This window comes from Coregonus clupeaformis, unplaced genomic scaffold (assembly GCF_020615455.1).
Source record: "Coregonus clupeaformis isolate EN_2021a unplaced genomic scaffold, ASM2061545v1 scaf1258, whole genome shotgun sequence".
NCBI lineage: Eukaryota > Metazoa > Chordata > Actinopteri > Salmoniformes > Salmonidae > Coregonus > Coregonus clupeaformis.
The window spans coordinates 45,728-62,500 of record NW_025534712.1 but is presented as its reverse complement, the minus strand read 5'-3'; the positions used below and the strand labels follow the sequence as shown (position 1 = coordinate 62,500).

General features: G+C 37.8%; 3 non-coding genes and 7 pseudogenes across 3 annotated transcripts; all 10 read right to left on the bottom strand.

Moving 5' to 3' along the window:
- Nucleotides 1–4,230: 4,230 nt before the first annotated feature.
- Nucleotides 4,231–4,349, bottom strand: LOC121565843 (annotated as a pseudogene).
- A 473-nt stretch (nucleotides 4,350–4,822) lies between these two features.
- On the bottom strand, nucleotides 4,823–4,940 carry LOC121565848 (annotated as a pseudogene).
- Nucleotides 4,941–5,340: 400 nt separating this feature from the next.
- Nucleotides 5,341–5,459, bottom strand: LOC121565832. The gene has a single exon (XR_006000694.2). It is a non-coding gene; the product is annotated as a 5S ribosomal RNA (ribosomal RNA).
- A 410-nt stretch (nucleotides 5,460–5,869) lies between these two features.
- Nucleotides 5,870–5,988, bottom strand: LOC121565836. Its single transcript, XR_006000698.1, has one exon. It is a non-coding gene; the product is annotated as a 5S ribosomal RNA (ribosomal RNA).
- Nucleotides 5,989–6,397: 409 nt separating this feature from the next.
- LOC121565852 lies at nucleotides 6,398–6,513 on the bottom strand (annotated as a pseudogene).
- A 549-nt stretch (nucleotides 6,514–7,062) lies between these two features.
- Nucleotides 7,063–7,181, bottom strand: LOC121565851 (annotated as a pseudogene).
- A 549-nt stretch (nucleotides 7,182–7,730) lies between these two features.
- Nucleotides 7,731–7,849, bottom strand: LOC121565847 (annotated as a pseudogene).
- A 410-nt stretch (nucleotides 7,850–8,259) lies between these two features.
- LOC121565838 lies at nucleotides 8,260–8,378 on the bottom strand. Its single transcript, XR_006000700.1, has one exon. It is a non-coding gene; the product is annotated as a 5S ribosomal RNA (ribosomal RNA).
- A 691-nt stretch (nucleotides 8,379–9,069) lies between these two features.
- On the bottom strand, nucleotides 9,070–9,188 carry LOC121565840 (annotated as a pseudogene).
- Nucleotides 9,189–15,809: 6,621 nt separating this feature from the next.
- LOC121564528 lies at nucleotides 15,810–15,928 on the bottom strand (annotated as a pseudogene).
- Nucleotides 15,929–16,773: the final 845 nt, after the last annotated feature.

Genomic DNA, 16,773 nt, shown 5'->3' with positions numbered 1-16,773 from the left:
TAGGATAGAGTATGTTTTATTTTATTCAAAACCCCAGTCCATGTCTCATCTCTCGTCCCTTCTTTATCCACCCCCAAAACCACCCCTAAAGTCTTTATATAACCTTCAGCCTTTTTGAAAGGGAATCCACAGTCTACTTTTTCATCTATCCCCACATACATTATTTCAGATTTTTCAACATTAAGTTTTGCCCCTGATGCCTTGCCATATACCTCAAAACACTCCATTACATTCTTCACACTTTCAACATCTATCACAGTACATGTAGTATCATCCGCATATTGCTGTATAACACTCTCCCCCAAATCCGGTATCCGTATACCTCAAATTAATTTGTTTGCTTTAATCATTGCTGCAAGCGGCTCCACCGATAAACTATAAAGAGCAGCTGATAACGGACATCCTTGCCTAACAGATCTCTCCAGAGGAAAATAATCTGTTAAAATCCCATTACATTTTACTCTGCTCCTTGCATTTCCATTCAATAATCTAATCCAACCTATCATTCTTTCACCAAACCCAAATTTCCCAAGTGTACGCAGTAAAAAGGAATGATCAACTCTATCAAAAGCCTTATTTAGATCCAAACTCATCACAAACCCCCCTTCCTCCCCCATATGCTTTATCACATCCCTTATTGTTCCCACTGTGTCAGAAATATCCCTCCCTGGTACACTATATCCTTGTGTCTCTGCTATTACTCCTCCCATAACTTTTTTAACTCTATTAGCTAAGACCTTGGCTAAGATCTTATAATCACAATTTAAAAGTGTCAACGGTCGATAATTATCCAAATTTACACGACTCCCTTTATTTTTATACAGTATGGTTAAAACTCCTGTGGCCAGCGAATCTGGCACCACTTGAGTCTTTTCAATATATTCATACAGTTTTCTTAAAATTGGAGCCAACAAATCTGCAAAAGATTTATAAAATTCCGCAGATTAGGCCATCAGACCCCGGACTCCTATTGCAATTAGCATCTAATATGGCCTCCTTAATGTCAGTTAGACTCATATCTTCATCACACATGTTTTTTTCCCCTTCTGTTAACTTAGTATCCACGTGTTCAAGCACCTTATCCATACAGGAATCATTAACCTCTTCTTTTTTAAATAAGCATTCATAATATCTCTCGACCGTATCCAGAATCCCCACCAAATCATTAACCTTTTCCCCTTTATCATTAATTAACTCCGTAATATAAATCTTCTCTTGTCTTCTTTTTTCTAAATTCAAGAAAAATGAAGTACACCTTTCCCCCTCTATCGCATATTGCACTCTACTCCTTACAATCGCCGCATTACATTTCTTCTTCTCATATTCATCAAGTGCATCCTTAGCCAGTAAATAATCCTCCACCCCATGACCTTCATCCTTTTCTATACACTCAAGTTCATGTTTAACCTTCTTACGTAGTTCCCTCTCCTTCTTTTTCAAAAAATAATTCCTCTTAACAGCATATTTTATAGTCAATTCCTTACATTTGGTTTTCAGCTCCTCCCACCACAACCCCATATTCACCTCCATTAACTGTTGTCTTTTGGCCATCCCAATACATTCTGATATCATCTCAATATAATTTTCCTCCTCTAGCAAGCTATTGTTTAAACACCACAGCCCACCAGATTTAGTATGTGCCCTTACTCCACAAGAAAATACCACCGCCGCATGATCACTAAAAGCTGTAAAAACATACTTAATTTCTTTCATAAAATTCCTTAAACCCTCATTTACTAAAACCAGATCTATTCGCGTCTGTTTCAACTCCCCTAAAACCACCTGCCTTCTAGAAATTCCTCTCTTGTTCGGATTCTCCTCCCTCCATATATCAATCAAACTGTTTTCAATCATAATCTTCCTTAAGACCCCCCTAGATACGTCATTTCTAAAAATAGCTCCCCTTTTCATATCTAATCTATTCATTTTAACATTAAAATCCCCTACTAAAATACAGTTACCCTTGCACCATTTCCCTAATTCTAAAAATAAATTATTTCGCTCTCTCTCATTATTCAGCGCATAAATATTTATAATCCTAAAAACCCTATTCATATATTCAAAATCCAAAATTAAAATCCTCCCATTATTATCATTATATATCTTCTTCACATTTTCTACTACATCCTTCCTTAATAAAATTGCAACCCCACTTGAATTTCCCCTGCCATTGTTAACATAAATAAAATCCCTCCATATTTTTTTTACTTCTAAAACACATGCATTATCCCAGTGCGTCTCTTGAATACATAAAATATCTGAATTCTTCATTTGTACTATTCTATTAAATTTTCCCATTGTTCTCAAACCGTTTGCATTTATTGACATTATATTTACCATTCTAATAAATAATAAAATAATAAAATATAATTTCATTATCCTCTACCTGTTATCCAGTTTCTTTCCTCTTCCCCCCTTTCCCTCTCCCTCTTCCCCCCGCTTTCCTCTTCCTGTATCCTTCCCTCGTTCTTTCACTCTTTTCTCCATCATCCGTGTCCGATATCTCCTCCAAGTCCATGTTATCCAGCCAACTCAACTTCTTGTCACCCTCATCCGTTGTGCTCCCCATGTTCATCTCCGTCTCTGGTATTGTCATCGTTGTGCTCCCCGTGTTCATCTCCGTCTCATGTATAGCCGTCGTTGTCGTTTCTGTTATTGTTCTCAAACTCGAACCCCTCTCCATTTCTTCACCCCCCGAGGTACTTGTTAGTACTGTGCTATCCCCCAAAACCTGTGAGTCCCCCGTGCTTCCCCCCAGTCCACTCCCCCCCTCCTCCTGAAAACTCCCTCTTCTTATTTCTGAGTCCATACTACTCCCAATTTCATTCATCTTCTGGTCCTTCTCCCTTCTTCCTTCCTCCGTCTCTCCACTCTCCACCACGTCCTCTCCTCCATCTTCTTCTCCTTCTTGCGACAATACACCTGCTTCCTCGAATAGTGCTTGACTCCCCTCTTCAGCCATAACCTCTCCACAGTTGCACTCCGCCAATCTCTTTCTGCATCCACCACAGAAATTCCTTTCCTTCTCTCCGACACATTCTCTCGCATAGTGTCCTTGCTTGCCACATTTGAAACACTTAAATTCAGGGCAGTCTTTAACTATGTGCCCGGGTTGAATACACAAACGACACACTCTGACCTGTTTGTCATGAAGGACCCTAAAATATTCTGCTCCCTCCAACGTCTCAATTCTTGTAGAGTAAGGCAATGATGTCACTTTTTCTGTGAACTTGACTTTGCAAAAACGTGTCCCATCAACCACCTCCGTTCCTGGCCAAACTCTCCTCCTTATCTCCGAAACGGCTTCCACTCCCCAGCTACTCAGCTTGCCCAGTATCACACCATCTTCTACATATACTGGGAGATTCATAAAAGACACCACCAATTCCTTCACATTAACATCTCTCGCCAAAATCCTGGTGTCCTTTATCCATATTCCATCCATTAAACGTTCTTTTCCTTTTCCGTTTCTCATCGTAACTTCATACTTCTTTTCTCCTTTCATTCGGCATCCCACCACCTCTCCACACCCCTCCTTAATTGCTCGTAGTAGTTCCATTGTCGTCACTTTGTCTTCTCCTACCAACTCAATTGCCACCGTGTATTCTTTGCCATATTTAATTCCTTCTTTATCTTCATTTTTCTCCCGTTGCGCCCTTTCGTTGTCTTTGTCCATTCCGTTTGTCATTTCCATGTTGTCCGTCATAGTGATTCAAAAAAAGAATCCGAAAAGAAAAAACTCTCCCCCAAGCAGCAAAACTGCAAGGGGGGAAGACTAACCAAACTTAAAACTATTCAACTGCAAGAACAAACAAAAAATATATTTCGAAATCCAAATAATTAACAAAAATAGCTCTCGCGCAAACACTCTTCCGCAACCACTCACTCACAGCTCAAACCTCGCACCTGTCGTCACTTCTCCAATCAGGATAGGCTTATTCAGGCTGGTATGGCCGTAAGCGTAGGAACAACTCTTGGTACACTATATAAAGACATGAACAAAATTGACCAGTGATTCGAATTTCCGTGCAACTTAATGAACCGACTAAAAACAAAGGCTGAATGTACTGCCTATATTTTGAGGGAAACACTTTGTCTATTATTTAATTTGACCAGGGCAGGGCAGCACATACAAACTGCATTTAGTCCAATAAAAATACATGATATTATTAGGGTGATAAATAAAAGGCAGTTGCTCCATGACACAAGAGTACTCTCTAGTGGAACAAAAGTTTTCAGCACCTGGTATTCCCAGGGGGTCTCCCATCCAAGTACTAACCAGGCCCGATCCTGCTTAGCTTCCGAGATCAGACGAGATCAGGCATATTCTGGCTGGTATGGCCGTAAGCGTAGGAAAAACTCTTGGTACACTATATAAAGACATGAACAAAATGTATCAAAATGTATCAGTGAAACGCACTGTCTATTATTTAAATTGATCAGGGCAGCACATACAAACTGCATTTAGTCCAATAAAAATACATGATATTATTAGGGTGATAAATAAAAGGCAGTTGCTCCATGACACATATATTTTGAGGGAAACGCACTGTCTATTATTTAAATTGATCAGGGCAGGGCAGCACATAAAAACTGCATTTAGTCCAATAAAAATACATGATATTATTAGGGTGATAAATAAAAGGCAGTTGCTCCATGACACATATATTTTGAGGGAAATGCACTGTCTATTATTTAAATTGCTCAGGGCAGGCCAGCACATACAAACTGCATTTAGTCCAATAAAAATACATGATATTATTAGGGTGATAAATAAAAGGCAGTAGCTCCATGACACAAGAGTACTCTCTAGTGGAACAAAAGTTTTCAGCACCTGGTATTCCCAGGGGTCTCCCATCCAAGTACTAACCAGGCCCGATCCTGCTTAGCTTCCGAGATCAGACGAGATCAGGCATATTCTGGCTGGTATGGCCGTAAGCGTAGGAAAAACTCTTGGTACACTATATAAAGACATGAACAAAATGTATCAGTGATTCGTATTTCCGTGCAATTTAATGAACCGACTAAAAACAAAGGCTGAATGTACTGCCTATATTTTGAGGGAAACGCACTGTCTATTATTTAAATTGATCAGGGCAGCACATACAAACTGCATTTAGTCCAATAAAAATACATGATATTATTAGGGTGATAAATAAAAGGCAGTTGCTCCATGACACATATATTTTGAGTGAAACGCACTGTCTATTATTTAAATTGATCAGGGCAGGGCAGCACATAAAAACTGCATTTAGTCCAATAAAAATACATGATATTATTAGGGTGATAAATAAAAGGCAGTTACTCCATGACACAAGAGTACTCTCTAGTGGAACAAAAAGCTTACAGCACCTGGTATTCCCAGGCGGTCTCCCATCCAAGTACTAACCAGGCCCAATCCTGCTTAGCTTCCGAGATCAGACGAGATCGGGTGTATTCAGGCAGGTATGGCCGTAAGCGAGTGAACAACTCTTGGTACACTATATAAAGACATGAACAAAATTTACCAGTGATTCGAATTTCCGTGCAACTTAATGAACCGACTAAAAACAAAGGCTGAATGTACTGCCTATATTTTGAGGGAAACGCTTTGTCTATTATTTAATTTGACCAGGGCAGGGCAGCACAGACAAACTGCATTTAGTCCAATAAAAATACATGATATTATTAGGGTGATAAATAAAATGCAGTTGCTCCATGACACATGTATTTTGAGGGAAACGCACTGTCTATTATTTAAATTGATCAGGGCAGGGCAGGGCAGCACATACAAACTGCATTTAGTCCAATAAAATTACATGATATTATTAGGGTGATATATAAAAGGCAGTTGCTCCATGACACAAGAGCACTCTCCAGTGGAACAACAAGATTACAGCACCTGGTATTCCCAGGCGGTCTCCCATCCAAGTACTAACCAGGCGCAATCCTGCTTAGCTTCCGAGATCAGACGAGATCAGGCATATTCAGGATGGTATGGCCGTTAGTGCAGGAACAAGTCTTGGAACACTATATAAAGAAATGAACAAAATGTATGCGTGATTCGTATTTCCATGCAACTTAATGAAATGACTAAAAACAAAGGCTGAATGTACTGCCTATATTTTCAGGGAAACGCACTGTCTATTATTTAATTTGATCAGGTTAGGACAGCACATACAAACTGCATTTAGTCCAATAAAAATACATGATATTTTTAGGGTGATAAATAAAAGGCAGTTGCTCCATGATACATGTATTTTGACGGAAACGCACTGACTGTTATTTAATTTGATCAGGGCAGGGCAGGGCAGCACATACAAACTACATTTAGTCCAATAAAATACATGATATTATTAGGGTGATAAATAAAAGGCAGTTGCTCCATGACACAAGAGCACTCTCCAGTGGAACAAAAAGCTTACAGCACCTGGTATTCCAGGCGGTCTCCCATCCAAGTACTAACAAGGCCCGATCCTGCTTAGCTTCCGAGACGACGAGATCAGGCATATTCAGGATGGTATGGCCGTTAGTGCAGGAACAACTCTTGGTACACTATATAAAGAAATGAACAAAATGTATCAGTGATTCGTATTTCCATGCAACTTAATGAACCGACTAAAAACAAAGGCTGAATGTACTGCCTATATTTTGAGGGAAACGCTTTGTCTATTATTTAATTTGATCAGGTTAGGACAGCACATACAAACTGCATTTAGTACAATAAAAATACAGGATATTATTAGGGTGATAAATAAAAGGCAGTTGCTCCATGACACATATATTTTGAGGGAAACGCACTGTCTATTATTTAATTTGATCAGGGCAGGGCAGGGCAGCACATACAAACTGCATTTAGTCCAATAAAATACATGATATTATTAGGGTGATAAATAGAAGGCAGTTGCTCCATGACACATATATTTTGAGGGAAACGCACTGTCTATTATTTAAATTGATCAGGGCAGGGCAGGGCAGCACATACAAAATGCATTTAGTCCATTAAAATGACATGATATTAATAGGGTGATATATAAAAGGCAGTTGCTCCATGACACAAGAGTACTCTCCAGTGGAACAAAAAGCTTACAGCACCTGGTATTCCCAGGCGGTCTCCCATCCAAGTATTAACCTGGCCGAATTCTGCTTAGCTTCCAAGATCAAACTAAATCAGGCATATTCAGGCTGGTATGGCCGTAAGCGCAGGAACAACTTTTGGTACACTATATAAAGAAATGAACAAAATGTATCAGTGATTCGTATTTCCATGCAACTTAATGAACCGACTAAAAACAAAGGCTGAATGTACTGCCTATATTTTGAGGGAAACGCTTTGTCTATTATTTAATTTGATCAGGTTAGGACAGCACATACAAACTGCATTTAGTACAATAAAAATACAGGATATTATTAGGGTGATAAATAAAAGGCAGTTGCTCCATGACACATATATTTTGAGGGAAACGCACTGTCTATTATTTAATTTGATCAGGGCAGGGCAGGGCAGCACATACAAACTGCATTTAGTCCAATAAAATACATGATATTATTAGGGTGATAAATAAAAGGCAGTTGCTCCATGACACATATATTTTGAGGGAAACGCACTGTCTATTATTTAAATTGATCAGGGCAGGGCAGGGCAGCACATACAAAATGCATTTAGTCCATTAAAATGACATGATATTAATAGGGTGATATATAAAAGGCAGTTGCTCCATGACACAAGAGTACTCTCCAGTGGAACAAAAAGCTTACAGCACCTGGTATTCCCAGGCGGTCTCCCATCCAAGTACTAACCTGGCCGAATTCTGCTTAGCTTCCAAGATCAAACGAAATCAGGCATATTCAGGCTGGTATGGCCGTAAGCGCAGGAACAACTTTTGGTACACTATATAAAGACATGAACAAAATTTATCAGTGATTCGAATTTCCATGCAACTTATTGAACCGACTAAAAACAAAGGCTGAATGTACTGCCTATATTTTCTGGGAAATGCACTGTCTATTATTTCAATTGATCAGGGCAGGGCAGCACATACAAACTGCATTTAGTCCAATAAAAATACATGATATTATTAGGGTGATAAATAAAAGGCAGTTGCTCCATGACACATCAATTTTGAGAGAAATGCACTGTGTATTATTTCATTTGATCAGGGCAGGGCAGGGCAGCACATACAAACTGCATTTAGTCCAATAAAAATACATGATATTATTAGTGTGATAAATAAAAGGCAGTTGCTCCATGACACAAGACCACTCTCTAGTGGAACAAAAAGATTACATCACCTGGTATTCCCAGGCGGTCTCCCATCCAAGTACTAACCAGGCCCAATCCTGCTTAGCTTCTGAGATCAGACGAGATCGGGTGTATTCAGGCTGGTATGGCCTTAAGCGCAGGAACAACTCTTGGTACACTATATAAAGACATGAACAAAATGTATCAGTGATTCGTATTTCCATGCAACTTAATGAACCAACTAAAAACAAAGGCTGAATGTACTGCCTATATTTTCAGGGAAACGCACTGTCTATTATTTAATTTGATTATGTTAGGACAGTACATACAAACTGCATTTAGTCCAATAAAAATACATGATATTTTTAGGGTGATAAATAAAAGGCAGTTGCTCCATGACACAAGAGCACTCTCTAGCGGAACAAAAAGATTACAGCACCTGGTATTCACAGGCGGTCTCCAATCCAAGTACTAACCAGGCCCAATCCTTCTTAGCTTCCGAGATCAGACGAGATCAGGTGTATTTTTTTTTTTTTTTTTTTTTTTAAGAATTAACCCATCATAGCTTTTTTACAGCTTATATATTTTTACATATCATAGCTTCATATTTCACATCACATCTTCACATCTCATAGCTTCACAGCTTATTTTTACATATCATAGCTTCATATTTCACATCTCATAGCTTCACAGCTTATTTTTACATATCATAGCTTCATATTTCACATCACATCTTCACATCTCATAGCTTCACAGCTTATTTTTCCCATATCATAGCTTCATATTTCACATCTTCACATCTCAGCCTATAACGCAGATTATCAGTCCACGTCATAGCTTCTTACATGCTTTTACAGCAACTGGTATTCCAAGGTGGTCCCCCATCCAAGTACTAACCAGCCCTAAACCTGCTTAGCTTCCGAGATCTGACGAGATCGGGCGTATTCAGGCTGGTATGGCCGTAAGCGAGTGAACAACTCTTGGTACACTATATAAAGACATGAACAAAATTTACCTGTGATTCGAATTTCCGTGCAACTTAATGAACCGACTAAAAACAAAGGCTGAATGTACTGCCTATATTTTGAGGGAAACGCTTTGTCTATTATTTAATTTGACCAGGGCAGGGCAGCACATACAAACTGCATTTAGTCCAGTAAAAATACATGATATTATTAGGGTGATAAATAAAAGGCAGTTGCTCCATGACACATATATTTTGAGGGAAACGCACTGTCTATTATTTAAATTGATCAGGGCAGGGCAGGTCAGCACATACAAACTGCATTTAGTCCAATAAAAATACATGATATTATTAGGGTGATAAATAAAAGGCAGTTGCTCCATGACACATCTATTTTGAGAGAAACGCACTGTCTATTATTTAATTTGATCAGGGCAGGGCAGGGCAGCACATACAAACTGCATTTAGTCCAATAAAAATACATGATATTATTAGGGTGATAAATAAAAGGCAGTTGTTCCATGACACAAGAGCACTCTCTAGTGGAACAAAAAGCTTACAGCACCTGGTATTCCCAGGCGGTCTCCCATCCAAGTACTAACCAGGCCCGATCCTGCTTAGCTTCCGAGATCAGACGAGATCAGGCATTTTTTTTTTTTATTATTATCAAAAAATTCAATTTTTTACAATATTTACAGTACAATATTACAAAGAACAATACAGAAGACACTAGCCTAACATAGGCAGGTGAACAATTCACCCCCTATCAAATCAAAGAACCCAAAGAAATAAAAATACAAAAAAAAACTAGTATACAAAAAAAAACAGACATGGCTAAGACATAACAAATTCCACCCACAAAATAGGCAGATTAAAAGCAACCCCTATCAAATAAAAATAAACAAAGAAAATATTCAAAATAATTCTTTCAAAAATTATAAGTGATTCCTCCACCATCCACCTTTGCAATCAACCCACACCCCTCAACAAAATGTTCATCAAAATCTTCCATCCCATAATTAAACAACATATCCATGTGTTTACTAAACAGTGATATAAAAATACCCCACACCTTCACCCTCTTCCTGTCAAAAAAACCATAATTCCTCCTACAAAAAATAGCATACCTCACAAAACTCAAAACAATATTCAACAAGCACACATTAACGCCATCACATTTACCAGACACTCCAAATAACACAAGTTCCTCCCACACATACTTTTTCAAGAAATCAATCCCCCAGTTTTTACTTAACATTTCCTTAACTTTACAAAAAATATATTTTAATTCCTCACATTCTATAAACAAATGCATAAGAGTTTCTGGGAAACATCCACATATATCGCATTCCCTTTTTATTTCACAATTAATTTGATGTAACACCACCTTTGTAAATATTCTATTGTGTCTTAATTTAAAATCATTATTTTCACACTCCTTACTATTATATTTTACATTTAAATTTTCCCATATCTTTTTTTCATGCAATTCCGGAAAAACGGTTTTCCAAAATTTTTCAGCAGCCGGCCTTCTATAACATTTTCCTACCATTATTCTATACACTATTTTCACTGGTATAGTAGATAAATGTACTTTCTTCTTACTGTTACCAATGAACAAATTAGGAAATACAAACAGATTTTCTCTTTCCACTTCACTATTTATTAAATCCACCCATGCACTTGGTATACTATTCTTTATCTTGTTATACATATTATTCACTGTTCCCCTTCCCACCTCTTCATCCCATTCCTTGATAATATCAAAAATAGCTTCTTCAGGCAAGAACCCTGGAATTACCTCATATGTATAATCTTTTATTTGTCGTAGACCTGCACTCCTAAATACTTTATTATACAAAACTTGTTCTTTGTTCTTGATTTTCTCATTCAGAAATATAGGTTGATTCATAATCAGGTCAATATGACCACATTCATAATATACATTAGGCAACAACTCTGCCCATGCATTTAGCACCTCTTTATAAAAATCTGGTACCTTTTCAAACATTTTCCTTTTAAGCCCCATCAATAAACCATTATCTCCACATCCACCACTCTCCTCTAAGTAGACCTTAAAAAAGTGTTTCCAGCCATAATCTTCACTGTCATACAAATATTTCTTTACTGTTTTTATCCCAATAGCTTTTCTTTTTACATCTAAATCTACAAGTTTTAAATCTCCATCCACATAGTCAGCTATCAATGTTTTCTGAGATATTCTAACTCCTTTACCATCCCATATAAAATTAGACACCACCTTATTTAATTCATTTAGCACCCACTCAGGCATGTCCAGGACTCCCAAAACATACACAAATTTAGATAATACCAAAGCATTTGCAACAATTACTTTACCTTTTAACTTTAATTTTCTATTTTTCCAGAAATTCAACGTTAGCTTGACTTTATTAAGGATCCCAGTCCAAGTTATATCTTTTGCCTCTTTCTCCTTTACACCAATGTTTACTCCCAGCACTTTAATAAAATCCCTTGCTATCTTGAATGGAATCTCACACTTATTTGCATCGATATCCCCAACAAACATTATTTCAGTCTTCTCTATATTAACTTTAGCGCCCGATGCCTTACCATATATATCTATGATTCTCATAATGCTTCCAATGCTTCCTATATCCTTCACAGTGCAAGTAGTGTCATCAGCGTACTGATGTACAACACTGATACCACCACCTGGGATTCCGACACCCCTTACCTCTTTATTACTATTTATTAATGTAGCTAACGGTTCTGTAGAAACACTGTACAACAGAGCTGACAAAGGACAGCCCTGCCTTACTGACCTCTCTACAGGAAAAGTATCTGTTAACACTCCGTTACATTTGACACAACTTTTAGCCCCGCTGTACAACAGGTTGATCCAAGATACAAACTTTGGCCCAAAACCAAACCTCTCCATAGTCTGTAATAGGAAGCTATGCTCCACTCTATCAAAAGCTTTGTTAAAATCCAAACTTAATACTATACCGCCTTCATTTTTCATTTGATTAACAACATCTCTAATTGTACAAATTACATCTGCAACATCTCTTCCAGGTATACCGTAGGCTTGTGTTGATGCAATAATACTCCCAATCACCTTTTTTCATCCTATTCGCTAACACTTTAGTCAATATCTTATAATCCGAATTTAGAAGACTAATAGGCCTATAATTTTCTAACTTTAATCTACTGCCCCTATTTTTGAATAAGATCGTTAAAATACCAGTTGACATAGACTCAGGGATTTCCTTATTCTCTTCCATATAATGAAACACCTTCCCTAAAATGGGTGCCAAAATATCTACAAAGACTTTATAGAACTCATTTGTTAAACCATCCAAACCCGGACTTTTATTGTCTTGAGTGTTAACAATTGCTTCCTTGATTTCCATAATCGAAATCTCTTCATCACACATCATTCTATCTACCTGAGATACTTTGGCACTAATTGTATCCAACACTTTTTCAACACACACTTTATCTACATCATTCTTTTTGTAAAGATTTCTGTAAAAGGATTCAACTGTATCTAAGATCTCAACAAAATCGTTTACCTTTACACCTTTTTCATCTTCCAACTCTACAATGTAACTCTTAGTTTGTTTTCTTTTTTCAAGCCCCAAAAAAAAAGGATGTACATTTCTCTCCCTCCAAAGCGTACTGTGCCCTACTCCTAACAATAGCACCCAAACATTTCTTTTTTTCATAACGACCCAGCTCTGCATGGATTTTCAAATAGTTCACAACATCATAGTCCGGATCAGTATCAGCCTTTTTCAAGTTCATGCAACATCCTATTTCTAAGCATTGTTTCTTTCTGCTTATCTAACCGGTTGTGATTTCTAGCATACCTAATACTCCTGTTTTTTACTTTTCCTTTCACTTCCTCCCACCATAAACACACATTCTCTTTTAACAGTACATTAGACATTTCATCATTAATACATTCAACAATTTCATTTCTATATCCTTCCTCCTTTAACAGACTGGCATTTAAACACCAGACACCTCCCCCTCTCCTCCCCACACCAAAACCCATTTGAAATGACATTACTGCGTGATCACTATATGCTGTAAAGTTATATGACATCTTCTTAACATGCTGCACCAATTCTTGTTTTGCTAGACATAAATCAATTCTGCTTTGTTTTAATTCCTTTAGCACCACCTGCCTTCTAGAAAACACTCATCTGTTTGGATTTTCAGCCCTCCATATATCTACTAGATTCTCCTCATTCATAAGTTTCCATAATGCATTTCTAGAAGAGTCAAATCTGAATCTAGCACAACTAGAGGCATCCATTCTACTACACCTCACATTAAAGTCTCCTATCAATATACAGTTTTCTGAGCACAGTGTTTTTAAGTTGTGAAACATTTCTCTCCTTTCAGATTCAATGTTTGAAGCATAAACATTGATTAAACGAAAAACTACATTTTGCACTTCAAATTCAATTGCAATAAGTCTGCCATCATTGTCAGCATATATTTGTTTTACATTTTGAACCACATCGTTTTTTATCAAAATAGCCACACCACATGTTTTATCACTTCCATGACTACAAAAAATTAAATCAGACCATTTACTCTTAATCTCCTGTATTTTGGAATCTGTCCAATTGGTCTCTTGAAAACACAACATGTCTGCCTTAACAGACACTAAAACCTGCTCATGTTTCTCAAACTGTTACCATTTAGGGATGCGACTGTAATCATTATTAATGTGTGCAGAGGTATAATCAGAGCAAAACAAGTCCTTTCAAAACCTACTTTTTCTTTTTTCCAAATCCCATCATCTCCCTAGTTTTCGACAATGACCTCTTATTTTTTGCAAACAACTGATGATCCTCACTATCTATTTCATCCTCCGTCTCCTGATTTGGAGCGGCAGGGAAGCCTTTTGAAAAGTGCGCTTTAACAGTGCCAGTGACTTCAGTGGACCCAGCTCGCTCTTTGGTGTAATTTTTACACACGCTTGAAACTGGCTCAGGCACCTGAGAAGCACCTTGCACCATCTCTACCTGTGTATGTATTTCACCCATCATGTGCTGCTGTTCCACCTTGTCAGCAGCAGAGACCAAAACTGCGTCTCGTGTTTTGCCAGAAGACATTACAGGCTCTTCAGGCATATCTGCCACTGTCTCTGAAGTCACACTCCCCATGTCACTCTCTTTTTCTCCCTCCATAAACACACTCCCCTCCTCTTCCTCAGAAGTGAGGTCCATTGTTTGCAAAAGTAAGTGATCTTTTCCCTTCTTACAGCTACATCTAACTTTCGGTCTGTCACACATTTCACACACATTACCTATGTTCAAACATTCTCTGGCATAATGCCCTTGTTCACTACATTTATGGCAAGTGAATTCTGGACATTCCTTAAGTATGTGCCCCGGCTGAATACATAGTCTACATACCTTGTCATGGATTACACGAAAATATTCAAATCCCTCGACAGTGTTAAATTTGGTAGAATATGGCAAGGATTGCACATTGTCTGTGAACTTCACCTTGCAAAATCTCGTCCCGTCTACAATGTCTGTTCCTGTCCACATCCTCCTCTTGATTGGCGTGGTCGCCTTCACTTTCCAGCCTCTTAGTTTCTCATATATCTCCCCATCTGTAATGTATGCAGGCAAGTTCAAAAAGGACACCACAAGCTCATCGTTCCCTAGCTCTTTAGCCATGATTTGACAGTTCTTTATCTTTAGCCCGTCCATTAGTCTTTCTTTTCCCTTTACATGAGACATTGTTATTTCATACTTATTTCCGTCTCTCATTCTACATCCAAGTATTGTTCCATAAACTTCCCTTATTCCTCTCAGCAATTCCATCGTTGTTATTTTCCCTTCTCCAATTATTTCCACGATCACCGTCAGTTCCTTCTCATACTTTCTTTTCCTCAGTTCTTCATTTGAAATTCTGATTTCACTGTTGTCCTTTCTCGTCGTCGTTTGTATTCTTGATGTTGACGCCATGTTGTCCATCCGGTTATTTTAATCACTATCCCCCAAACAGCTCACGCCGATGGGGGATATTAACAAAAAAGTTTCAAAGAAAATCAACTACAATCACACACAAACTTTCAAACTTATAAATCAAATAAACCTCAAAAAAACGATATCCTCTCTCAAGCACTCAGACACCTGCCGCTCATCCACTTCCTGAAATTCCAAAAAGGGGCGTATTCAGGCTGGTATGGCCATAAGTGCAGAAACAACTCTTGGTACACTATATGAAGACATGAACAAAATGTATCAGTGATTCGTAATTCCATGCAACTTAATGAACCGACTAAAAACAAAGGCTGAAAGTACTGTCTATATTTTGAGGGAAACGCAATGTCTATTATTTAATTTCATCAGGGCAGGGCAGGGAAGCACATACAAACTGCATTTAGTCCAATAAAAATACATGATATTATTAGGGTGATAAATAAAAGGCAGTTGCTCCATGAAACATGTATTTTGAGGGAAACACACTGACTATTATTTAATTTGATCAGGGCAGGGCAGGGCAGCACATACAAACTGCATTTAGTCCAATAAAATACATGATATTATTAGGGTGATAAATATAAGGCAGTTGCTCCATGACACAACAGCACTCTCTAGTGGAACAAAAAGCTTACAGCACCTGGTATTCCCAGGCAGTATCCCATCCAAGTACTAACCAGGCCAGGTCCTGCTTAGCTTCCGAGATCAGATGAGATCAGGCATATTCTGGCTGGTATGGCCGTAAGCGCAGGAACAACTCTTGGTACACTATATAAAGACATGAACAAAATGTATCAGCGATTCGTATTTCCATGCAACTTAATGAACCGACTAAAAGCAAAGGCTGAATGTACGGTCTATATTTTGAGGGAAACGCACTGTCTATTATTTAATTTAATCAGGGCAGGGCAAGGCAGCACATACAAACTGCATTTAGTCCAATAAATATACATGATATTATTAGGGTGATAAAAGGCAGTTGCTCCATGACACATATATTTTGAGGGAAACGCACTGTCTATTATTTAAATTGATCAGGGCAGGGCAGCACATACAAACTGCATTTAGTTCAATAAAAATACATGATATTATTAGGGGGATAAATAAAAGGCAGTTGCTCCATGACACAAGAGTACTCTCTAGTGCAGGGGTATTCAACAAAATTTAAAAAAGGTCCAGTTAGAGAAAATGTTTTGAAGCAAAGGTCCAGAAGATCATAATGTCTAACAATTTAGTGGTATATATATTTAAGTAGCCTAGTAGTTCTGAATGTAATCAATAACTGACCGTCTAATCAAATTAATTCAGTACAATTCAAAAACTTGTTGACAATATTTATTATCACGAAACATAGAACTGAACATTAGGGTTGTCCTCGACTAAAGAAATTCTTAGTCGACTAACACTTATATGAGTTTGTCGACTAATCGATTAGTTGATTTAATCGACAGAGCTGTGCAAGACTAGAAAAGCGCAATATAAATGTAGTTAATTAACCATCTGTAAAACTGAGTTTCTCCGAAATTAATCCTGCAAAAGCACCACTTTAAATCTCGTGTTCACCAGAAATGTTCTCATAAGTTACTTGGAAA